Below are 12,546 nucleotides of genomic sequence, written 5' to 3'. Positions count from 1 at the left end.
AAACAAGAAGCAGCCAAAAAAAGAATATAAAAAATAGAAGAAATATGAAATGAATAAGCTGTACATATAAACAGTGCAGGGCTGATAATATATAACTCATATAAAATGAAAGCAAATTCTATCTCGAGGATGCTGGGTACTGTTGCAATAGGTTCAGTGAGAGTTGCTCTGACTGCTATGAGAAAGTAAATTGAAGAAATTGCATTAAAGAAAAATATCAACATTAGATGGTTTAGTTCATTTTAGGTTGAAGAATTCTGGTTATATTATTTCCATGGTTTTTAAAGATACTACTAGTACATATTTATATGAAGTGAATTAGCTTACTCAAGTTTTGAGAAAAAAATTAATTGCTTCTCAATATTTTTTATTTTACTAAAAACTTATTATTGGAAACAGAAGGAGTGGGTAAAATACTTGCTTTGCACAATGTCAATTTCTAGTGCTCCATATGGCCTTCTGAGCTCTACCTGGAGTGATCCCTGAATGCAGAGCTAGGAATAGTCCTAAATCCCACCAGGTATGGCCCCAAATCTCCCAAAATTATTATTGTTATATAAGTAGTATTATAAGAATTATAACAATAATAATTTGGGGTTTGGGGCCACACTCTTGCAGTGCTAAGGACTTACACCAGACTCTGTGCTCAGGGATTATTCCTGACTATATCTGCTTCCCAGAGTCAAAAAGGTCCAGGCCAAAGTGTATTATACCCTGTATTAACTATCTGGACCCTCAAAATTTTAATTTAATAGTTAATTGGCTTTAAAGTCAGTAATAATTCTTTGATTTTCACAGGTAATTAAAAACTCAAAAAGATTTTTTTTCTCAAATGAGATCAATAAACTTAAATTTTCCCTAGTTTTAAAGTAAAATATAAGATTAGAAATTTACACAAATATAAATACATCTTATGTTGATTTTAAATTATAAAAAGAAGAGATCAAAATATTTTTATTCTGAAAAAGATCTTTTAGAAATTTCTTTAAATTAGTAATTTTATTATTTTAATGCAAAAGTTCACCCTGAAATCACTATCCTTTGTATGATTTCATCAACTGAAAGTAAATAGTTTCTAAAATTAATTTTAAAACACTTTGTACCTAAAAACACAATGACTAAGCAAAATATTATGTACAAACAAGTAAATGACAATGACAACAAAGAATAATGAAATAAGATTTCAATACTCCAAAGATATATTATCTTTGCAGGCTTTGGTGTATGCTCTTTCTGTCAATAAACCAGTATATTTTCTTTGAAACCATATTTATTCAATATGAAATTTTAGTTTAGTATCTGAATAATGCTCTTCTAACAGTCTCATGCTATATTTCTTCTTTTTGTGACATTGCATTATTTACTTTAATAAAGAATTATTTTGAACTTAAGAGAAAGTATATTAAATGATTTGTGATTCTAGATCTAAAATATAGTATCTTCTGACTATTGTATAAAATCTTAAAATATATACTTACCTGGCAGGGGCGATTCCATGATCACGAAGGTCGTTTCCCCAAGATGAGGCTCGCCCATTGCACTCTGAGCGTGCTGACCCCTGCGATTTCCCCAAATGTGGGAAACTCGACTGCATAATTTATGGTAGTGGGGGACTGCGTGCACACTCTCCCCTGAAAAAAACTTAAAATATATAAAGCTCTGGCAATTGGTTGAGAAACTTTATGATCTTTTCCATTAACTTTTCCAGTCTCTCTTCACTGCGATTGCAATGTTCAAAATTATTGGTGAAAACGTTTATATAGATATGCTAATAATCAAAAGGTAGAATTTTGAAAGATAATATATATTTATTATATATATTTATCTTTTTATATAACTATATATTTATTTATTTTATGTGTCTACTCTATTGTTGCCTTATTGAATTCTCAATGCTCCACTTAGTAATATCGATGCACATAAGAAATTAAAGACTATAACCTTGATGCCTCAGTTGTTTAATATTTGGAAAATAAACTAAAATATAAGTACAACCTGGCATGACTCCAGGTGTTATGCCCATAATTAAATTGTAAAGTTGGAAATTCTACTTATAGAGTAGGCATTGAAAGGAGACAATATTCAGAAAGAGCAAGAGAGGGGTAAGAGGGTTACTTTAAATACAACTTTAAATTTACTCTGAGGAATGTAGAAAATTCTTTTAAGTAGTGTGTCAAGGACTTATAAAGTAAGAGACAAAGTCATGCAATGTATGCTTGTGGACAGGTTAAGAAGCCAGTAGGAGTAGATTTAGAAGATGCCAATTGTAGGCACAGTAGGAAATATGATGAGAGGTAAAATGAGGACACATTACTACTGACTGAAAAACAAGAGTAATAAATCTTTTCCATCATTCAACTCAGTAGACATTATGTACTTACGTAGCAAGGCATTGTATTAGGTAAAGTTTGCTATGCCTCATTCTAGGTTTATAAGAATCTATTCAATTTACTTTATAGAAATGCAATAAAATTCTTTTAGTATATTCTTATACTAAATTCTTATGATAGTGGAAATTCTCTTCTAGTAATAATGTTCAACTTAGTGTTTAGGAAACAAAAATTTTTAAGAATGAGAGTTCTTATATATTGATAGTGAAAAAGGTAACTTGTTTATTTCCTATGGAAAATTACACAAAGAAATCTCAAAAAGTAAAAACAGAACAACTACATGATGTACCAATATTGCTCATATTTACATAATGGACAGGAAAACACCAAGTCAAAAATATATATTCACCTAAATAGTCATGATTTGGAAACAATGGAAATGCCAATGACAAGTAACTGAATGCTGAACACAAGTAAACACAATTGGATACTACTCTGGCACTACTTCAATAACACATACATACAAGAATAAGGGTGCCATTAGAAATATGGAAAGAAAAAGTTGACATATATTGGGCCAGAAAACGGTGCTTGACTTATATGCAACCAACCTGTTTGATCCTCAAAATTGCATTATGTTCTCTGTACAATTCCAGGACTAGTTTCTGTGTGCCAAGTCAGGAGCAATCTCTGAGTGCTACAGGGTACGGCCAAAAAACAAAAGCAAAAACAATAACAATGACAACAACAACAACAACAAAAAACTTGACATATTATATTTCCTATGATTAGCCTACATTTTATATTTCTTAAAGTGCAATTTGAAAAATAATTGGCTTGGGACCGGAGCGATGGTGCAGAGCGGTAAGGCATCTGCCTTTCAAGTGCTAGCCTACAACGGACCATGGTTGAATCCCCTGGCATCCCATATGGTTCTCTAAGTCAGGAGCAATTTCTGAGTACATATCCAGGAGTAACTCCTGAGCATCACCGGGTGTGCCCTCCCCCGAAAAAAAGAAAAAAGAAAAAAATTGGCCTGAAAAGAAGTAAATTTACGTGTAATTAATTCTATGAAAGCAATAATGTTTGAATTTAGGAGGGGTGGGTCATATACAGCAGTTTTCACATCTTTTTTTTTTTAATTTAACCAACTTTATTACATACATGATTGTATTTGGGTTTCATTCATGTAAAGAACACCACCCATCACCAGTGTAACATTCCCATCACCAATTTCCAAAATCTCTTGGCATTTTTCTCAGGGATCTCTCCTGGCAGGCTTGAGATACCATATGGGCTGATGGGAATCAAACCCGGATTTGCCATGTACAAGGCAAAAATGTCCCATTCACCATACTATATCTCTCTTTTCCCTGATCTTTTCAATATAATATTAAAAAGTCAAAATGAATTCTATGAAAGTTATTATGTTATTTTTAATTTGGTTTTATATATCTTTTTATATTTTCTGTGGTATTAATTGAATTTTTCTGACATTCACACAAACAGGCATATTGACGAAAACTATTTTTAAAGCCATGCTCAAGATTAATATATGCAACAATTTATTAGTAGAAAGAGACAGAAATTTAGTAAGTGGAAGCAGAGTTAGGGTCATGCCATCATATTAATATATCAGTAGCTATTAATAATGCTTCCCAGTTTAGTTATATAAATAACACATGAAGTTAGATATGCCGAACTATTCAAAAATAGTAAACTCAGATTCTCAGTCTAAAAAGCTTACTTTGCATTTCAGAAATGCAAAGTATGATATAGCACCTCTTCATTTGGTTTTCAAATGTGCAAAATCCATAGAAATTCTATTATCACTATTATTCACGGATTTGATTGGGTGTGATGTGATTACTTAGGGGATGGAGTCAGCTTAATCTTCAAATTCTTGGATCCCATATCAAGCCAGTCCATATCTTCCTCAGTTTCTGACCTTCAAGTAGGGAAATCTAGTTCATGATTTAGTAACTCAGCATTAAAATATAGTTCATTACAGATTTTGTTCTGACTTTCATCCTTAGTTAAATAGATTCTGTAAGTAAATCTTTGTAGGTCTGCTCTGACGTTTGAGTTCCTAAACTTTGTATACTTATAATTTTACTTTTTATATCCTAGTGCTATTTTATCCATAATTAAAATTACATTCAATAGTGTCTTAAATTCTAAATTCTAGCCTTATTATCATGGTTATCTTTTTACACTGACTCTCATTATATGCTATTTTTATAATATCAGTTTCATGAAGTGAAAAGGATATTTATAAAATATATATGCCAAATTCACAGCTTTTCTTAAAAACACAACTAATTAAAATTGTTAAGTAACATTAGAACATATATTATATAAAATAAAAGCATTATCATTAATACATGAGAAGGATACTTAAAATCTGATAAAATCCCAATTAAATATTGGTAAGAGTAATGGTAGAAAAATATGAATCTACTAATAGATATGTTAAGTTTTATTTGATGAATATTACTTCTTTTATTTTATTTGTCTTCTGTTTATCTTGATTTGAAGGCCAGACCTAGTGATGCTCAAAACTTACTTCTAGCTTTTTGCTCTGGAATCACCCTTAGTTCATGGAGTACCATATATGGTGCCATGCCTGGAACAGGGGCCCACTGCAAACAAAGCAAGTGCCTTATCCCCTGCACTATCTCCTGGTACCTTCTTATTCACTTATTTATTTGGGCATTTTGAAGTGGAGAGACACTGGTACTTAGAGATTACTCTTGGTTCTGTGCTCTGGGTCATTTTTAGCAATGCCAGAGGAATTAAACAGAGGCATTTTGCATGCAAAGCATATGTTCAGTACATTAGCTTACTCTAGCCCAGTGAGGGTATTTTCAATGAGCAACTTAATGCATTCATATGAATGGATTTTTGAAAAATATTTTCAAAAGTGACTTTCAAAATATAAATACTAAAATAACTTAAAGCATCTGTAAAATTTGGCAAATGATTCATTTTATAAAATTTTTCCTAGGGAAAATTGGAATGTGTACAAAGCTTTTGTATAAAGAAAGTAGAAAAATGTAGATGTCCAAATACCCAACACAATTATGTAGAATAAATAAATATTATTGTAAAAAATATGATAGAGGAATAAAATAGGGATACTTAAATTCAAATCACATCTCTTCACTTATAATAGTACACTCTTGAGTATTGATTAAATCTCTCTATAACTAAGTTTTCTTTTCAGAAGCAAGAATAATATAGCACCATCTCACAATAATAGGTAGATTTATAATGTAAAACCATAAAAATTTGGAACAGTATGTACATCTAAAAGAACTCCATAAAATGTATCTATTTGATAAATATTATAGTCATAAAATAATTGTTATTAGTAATGTGAAAATTATGACCATTATGTTAAATGAATAAGTATGTATTATGTCTTACTTTAATTTAGTAGTCAATATATTTTACTTTTAATAATTTTTCTTTTGCCAGTTTCTTTTTCGGCAGCTTTTCTACACTTTGAGTCTCAGGAAATGAGACAATGAATTTTACCCAAGTAATATAAGCATAGGCAACCATCCCTTTCCACAATCCCTATACACAGAAATTTATGTCACTCAATTTAGTTAAACATCAGTTCCCATGTATATGGTTTAAATTTCAGTGATTACAATGGTACATGAATTGTGATAAGCCCATAAAATATAAACTTCACTACTAGTTCTTCAGGCCATAGAATACTAACTACATCCTTTACCTACTTAATTTATGATCACTGATATACTTCATCAATTCTTTCCAAGACAGTGATTATTTGCTGTGTTATTGGTTGGTCTTATTATTTTTGTAACTACTTAATAATTTATTTCTAAAACTAAGGAGCAATATACATAATTAAAACATGTTAAGTATTTGGGCTTAGTTAACTCTAAATTTTTCTTTTCTTGAAACATTCAAACTCCTTTATTTTGGGAATGCTGGCCATCTGGAAATTAAGAGTCTTTATGTCACGTTTTTCTGATCCTTTTCTCGAACTATCAACTCTCTAGCTAAGTTTGATTATTTCTTGATGTCTTCACATCCAACAATAAAACTTAGTAAACATGTCATTAATGAAAGATGAAAATTAAAACAGATACCACAGAAATGAAAAGAGATCATCAGAGACAAGCAACTTTGTGCCACTAAATTGAAGTACATAGAAGAAAGGAAGAAGTTTTAGAATTTTAATTTTCCAAGAATAAATCAGGGGGAAAGAAAAAAACCTAAACAGATCAATAACGAGAAATAAAGCTAAAATAGTAATCAAAAGACTCCTCCAAATAAAAGTTTTAGGTACAGATCTGTTTACCAGGAATGCTATAAAAACTTCAACATGAGTGGCCTATCATCTACCTTATTTACTCGAGTATAATGCACAAAATTTTCTATCAAAAAAAGAAATCAAAGAGCTTGACTTCTTCCTTTCCTATATGAATTTCCTTGATATCTTTTTCTTGCCTAACCGCTATGCAATTCCTGTATTAGAAATGAAAGGCAGAGATCACTACAGATATTGCAGAGATTCAAAGGGTAATCAGAGATTACTTTGAGAAGCTTTATGCCACAAAACATGAGAACCTGGAAGAAATAGATAAACAGTGAACAGTGAGAGCTTGACTTCTTCCTTGAATCTTCCTTGATTCTCTTGATATCTTTTTCTTGCCTAATCACTATAGCAATTTCTGTATTAGAAATGAAAAGGGGGAGATCAAACTAGATCAAACTAATTAGTTCTAAAGTTTGATCACTGTGAACAGGGATGGTCTCTTCAATAAGTGGTTTTGGCACAACTGGTTAGCCACTTGTAAAGAAGTGAACTTAGACCTCCAGCTAACCCCATGTACAAAGGTAAAATCAAATGGATTAAAGACCTAGATATCAGACCTGAAACTATAAAGTATATAAAACAACATGTAGGTGAAAAGCTCCATGACATTGAGACTAAAGGCATCTTTAAGGAGGAAACAGCACTCTCCAAACAAGTGAAAGCAGAAATAAACAAATGGGACTATATTAAGCTGAGAAGCTTCTGCACCTCAAAGGAAATAGTGCCCAGAATACAAAAGCCACCCACTGAGTGGGAAAAACTATTCACCCAATATCCATCAGATAAGGGGCTAATATCGAAAACATACAAGGCACTGACAAACTAAGAGAAAAAATTCATTTAACCCATCAAAAAATGGGGAGAAGAAATGAACAGACACTTTGACAGAAAAGAAATATAAATGCTAAAAGGAACATAAAAAATGCTCCACATCACTAATCATCAGGAAGATACAAATCAAAACAACTATGAGGTACCATCTCACACCACGGAGATTGGTGTACATCACAAAGGATGATAACAAGCAGTGCTGGCAGGAGAGCAAGGAACTCTTTTTCACTGCTTGGTGGGAATGTCGTCTAGACCAACATTTATGGAAAATGATATGGAGATTTCTCCAAAAGCTGGAAGTTGAGCTCCCATACAATCCAGCTATACCACTCCTAGGGATATACCCTAGGAACTCAAAAATACAAAAATACACAAAAATCCCTTCCTCACACCTATGTTCATTGCAGCACTGTTTACAATAACCAAACTCTGGAAACAGCCCAGATGCCCCTCAATAAATGAATGGCTAAATAAATTGTGGTAGATATATACAATGGAATATTATGCAGCCGTCAGAAAAATGATGTCATGAAATTTTCCTATACCTGGATGTATATGGAATCTATTATGCTGAGTGAAATAAGTCAGAGGGAGAGAGATAAAACAGAATGGTCTCCCTCATCTATGGGTTTTGAGAAAAATATAAGACATTTGTGTAATGATTCTCAGAGACAAAATAGAGGAGGACTGGAAGGTCTAGCTCACAACATGATGATTACCACAGAGAGTGATGGATGCAGTCACAGAAATAATTATACTGAGAACCATCATAACAAAATGTGACTGAATGAGGTAAGTAGAAAGCCTGTCTAGAGTACAGGCCGGTATGGGGTAGGGAGGAGGGATACTTGGGACATTGGTGATGGGAATGTTGCACTGGTGAAGGGTCTTATTTTATATATAAAATGCTAAACAATAAAATCTAAAAACCCTGATGAACCTAGATATCAAGATTTCAAATAAGATTATAGTGAACTTATTTCAGCAACACAATAAAAATTATATATCAAAACAAAGTGAAATTTATACCAGGATTAGTTAAATATATGCAAATATATTAAATCAATATATAGTGTCAACAAAAATAAGATAAAAGTTATACACTCCTGGCCTGAGTAATAGTGTAATAGGTAGGGTGTTTTTTTATTGTATGTGGCCAACCCTGGTTTCGTCCCAGGCATCCCATATGGTCCCCCAAACCCTTTCTGGAATAATTCCTGAGTGCAGATTCAGGAGTAACTCTCTAGTACCCTTAGGTGTGACACAAAACAAAAACAAAAACCAGAAAAAGTGATATGCTTACATGAATAAATGCAGCAAAAGCTTTTGAGGCATGCTATTCAAGCCCTTATTATCCTTGGATTATACATGCTTGCTTCGCTATGTTTTCTTGATGGTCTATTTCACTCTAAGAATTCTGTGTTCTCTCTTAAACACATATTTCTTTCTCTCCCCTTATACTTTTCTAAGTAAGTTTTAATAAAAATTATATTATCTTGATTCGCAGAAAGAAAGAAAAAAAGAAAGGAAGGAAGGAAGGAATCTTTTAATAAATCAACATCCATTTATAATTAAAAACAAGTCCTCAACAAGTGGTGTGAAACAAATGCAACTCATTAATGAAATTCATATTTGACAGACACAAAACAACATCATATTTAATGGTGAAAATAGACTCTTAAAAGATCAGAAGCAGGGGCCGGAGAGATAGTGAAGCGGTAGGACGTTTGCCTTAGATGCTGAGGACGGTGGTTCGAATCCCGGCATCCCATATGGTCCCCCGAGCCTGCCAGGAGCGATTTCTGGGTGTAGAGCCAGGAGTAACCCCTGAGTGTTGCCGGGTGTGACCCAAAAATAAAAAAAAAAAGATCAGAAGCATGACTAAAATATCCATTTTCATGGCTTTATTCATTATTATTATGAAAGAAATTAGATAATAAAAGGAAATAAGTCTAATTCAAAATGAATTATAAAAGAAAATCACTATTTAAATACGGTTTACTAATATACTTTAACATATATAAAAACCTATTAGAATTAATAAATGTGTACAGTAATATTTGAGGCTACAAAGTGAACATATAGGGCAGAGGATATAAGTCTAAAGGATGAAATAAAAAACTATCACCACTAGTTCCTGATGGCCACTAATTCCTCTCAGGCCAAATGCTACCAAATCCCAGGTCCAGAACCAAATTATCAGACCCACACTGACAGAACAAGTTACCAATGATTGTCCATAGACTCCCAATTAAGTATCACTGATAAAGTTCACCCAAAATGCAGGCAAAAACTGGTTCTATTTTTAATGCAATGTTAAACTTGAGGAGAAATCTGAAAAAAAAAAATATTCATTTAAAGTCACATAAAGAATTATGTGATTATAAATGTGATTATGTGATTATAAATCACTTTATAAAAAGAGTTGAAAATCCATATACTAAAACTAAAAAGTCTCAGTGATATAGAAGATGCAAGAATTGAAAGTTTTTTCATGATTTCAAGTTCATAGGTTGGAATAAATAACATAGCTAAAATGTTCTATTATATAAAACAATATGAAGGTTTAATACAACCCTCACCAGAATCATAATAAGTTCTTAATATAAATAATGTAGTATTTTTCACAAAATAGAAATAAAATTTAAGACTATAATTTACCTCTCTAGTCAAACAATCCTGAAGAAAAGAGGTCAAAAAATAAAGTAAAATGCACAACTTCAAATTTTACTAGATGGTGGTAATAATTTAGACAACATGACTTTAGAGCAAAAAAGATACAAAGAGCAGTGCATAATTAAAACAAATAAAGGAGCATGATATTTAAATAAATGAAGGTTAACAAAGTTAAACACACATATGTGACACATTAATAGTAAAGTAACCAAGAACCTATAATGGCAAAAGGAAAATCTTTTTGATAAATGGTATTGGAAAATATAACAACCAGCTGAAAATAAAGTTGAAGAACTAGACCACTATTGATCACTATATACTAAACTTGATTAATTTAGTGGCGGAAACCATTGATGCAAAGAAGACACAGGCAATATGATTCTTGATATTAATCTTAAAGTCTTTTGGGACTTGACTCCAAAGGCAGGCAAACAAAAGCGTAATAAATAAATGAGATTACAATAGACTCATAGTTAAAGAAACTAGCATCATAATGAAAGACAACGTACTTAATGGGAGAAGGGTCTTAAAAACAATCCTCTCTATGTAAATTACTATTATCCAAAAGACAACAAAAAATGTTTGAAACAATGTGAAGAGGGAAATACTTTTACAATGCAGGTGGGAGTAAAAAATGGTGCTGCTAACATGAAAAATGGTACCAAATTCCTCAAAAATTTAAATGTATAAATGGCATGCAATCTATTTATCCACTTTGAGTTTTAATAAATGGTATACAGACACTAATTCAATAAGATATTTGCATTGTCATGTTCATTACAGCATTATTTACAATAGCCAAGTGCTAAAGACAACCTAAGTATCTATTAACAAATGACTGGATAAAGAAGTTGTGGTGCATAATGTAATATTTCTCAGCTAAAAATAGATGTAATTTTATTATTTGTAATAACATCAATGTATTGCCAAAGGCATTATGCATGATGAAATAAAGCAGATAGAGAAAGACAAATACCATATAATTTCACTCACAGGATAGATTTAAAAACAACAAATAAATTAAATTAAAGAAAAACAAACGTTTAGATTGCAAGAAAAAATTAAAGGCTTCCATGAGGAAAGTGGAAATAGCATATGTAAATTAGACTAATTGGATAGTTATATGGTGAAAAATAAGATTAGGATTTTAGTAGTAAACAAAATGTAGTCTATTCAGATGTCTATTTAGGGTGATATATATGGAGAATATTTAACTGTATAAACCAGTACTACTTTAATAAAAATGGATGATTCTTTAATTTAATTTAAATGTTTCATATGGCCTTTGTATCATTCTTGGAAGTACCTTTAATATTTTTGCATAGGAACTCAGAAATCATCATTTTTAAGTAATATCCTAAGTTGCAAATAATGACATTAAATTAAATTGTTTCTTAAAACTGTCCATACCTAAAAATGCATCTACTCCACAACCATCAATTTATTGCTAGTTTAAAGCTATTAATAACATGATATATGGAAGGAAAGGACCTAATAAAATAACTTATGTGACCAGTAAGTTTTGATAAGGGCCATGGAAGAAATTAACCCATTTAATTAATACTTGAGGGTAGATTAAAAATTTTGAGCCATTGTTCTTATTTTCTTTTTCTTTTTTTAAATTTTGGGTTATACCAGCAGGGCTCAAGACATTTCTGGTTCTATAGTCAAAAACTGCACCTGGCATGGTTCAGAGTACCATGAGTGGTGCTGAGGATCAAATATGAGATGGTCGTGTGCAAGCACCTTATTTTACATACGATATCTCTCCATCTGGTCTTTACTTTCATATATTTTTCAGTTCACAGCCCAGTCTTGAGATTAATATCAAATAATAATTTGAGTTTTCTCAAGTAATAAAACAATTATCAAATCATATAGTTACACTCAAAAATGTTTCATGTTACATTTAACATCACTTAAAATTACCTTGAGAAGGATAGTATTTGATCATGGGGGGGGGGGCACACATGATGGTGCTTAGGATTTACTCCTGGCTCTAAGCTCAGAGATTCCTGGATGACTATATAGAAAATAATATAAGGTGCAAGGGATCGAACCCTATCAACTGTACTTTGATTCTTACCTTAAGAAAGATACAACTTTTATCTCTTTTTCTGATGGACTGAAAAACAATTATGCTGACAATGGGTTCAAGATTCCACTTAATGAGAAAGGGCACGGATGAAACCCAATTACAAACATGTTTATAATCATAGTGCTTAAATAAATATATGAATCTTAAAAAATAAAATATTCCCCCTCCCCAAATGAGATGGGGATGAAAAAGGACTGTGGGGAAAATTTACTATGAAACAAAAGAGCACTAGGTTTGGAGTGGAGAACAGGGAT

General features: G+C 31.8%; 1 non-coding gene across 1 annotated transcript; it reads left to right on the top strand.

Moving 5' to 3' along the window:
• Positions 1–1,470: 1,470 nt before the first annotated feature.
• On the top strand, positions 1,471–1,634 carry LOC126029740 (U1 spliceosomal RNA). The gene has a single exon (XR_007503046.1). It is a non-coding gene; the product is annotated as a U1 spliceosomal RNA (small nuclear RNA).
• Positions 1,635–12,546: the final 10,912 nt, after the last annotated feature.

This window comes from Suncus etruscus, chromosome 1, assembly GCF_024139225.1.
Source record: "Suncus etruscus isolate mSunEtr1 chromosome 1, mSunEtr1.pri.cur, whole genome shotgun sequence".
NCBI lineage: Eukaryota > Metazoa > Chordata > Mammalia > Eulipotyphla > Soricidae > Suncus > Suncus etruscus.
Note: the sequence above shows the minus strand (reverse complement) of the source record. Positions and strands in the feature narration are given on the sequence as shown.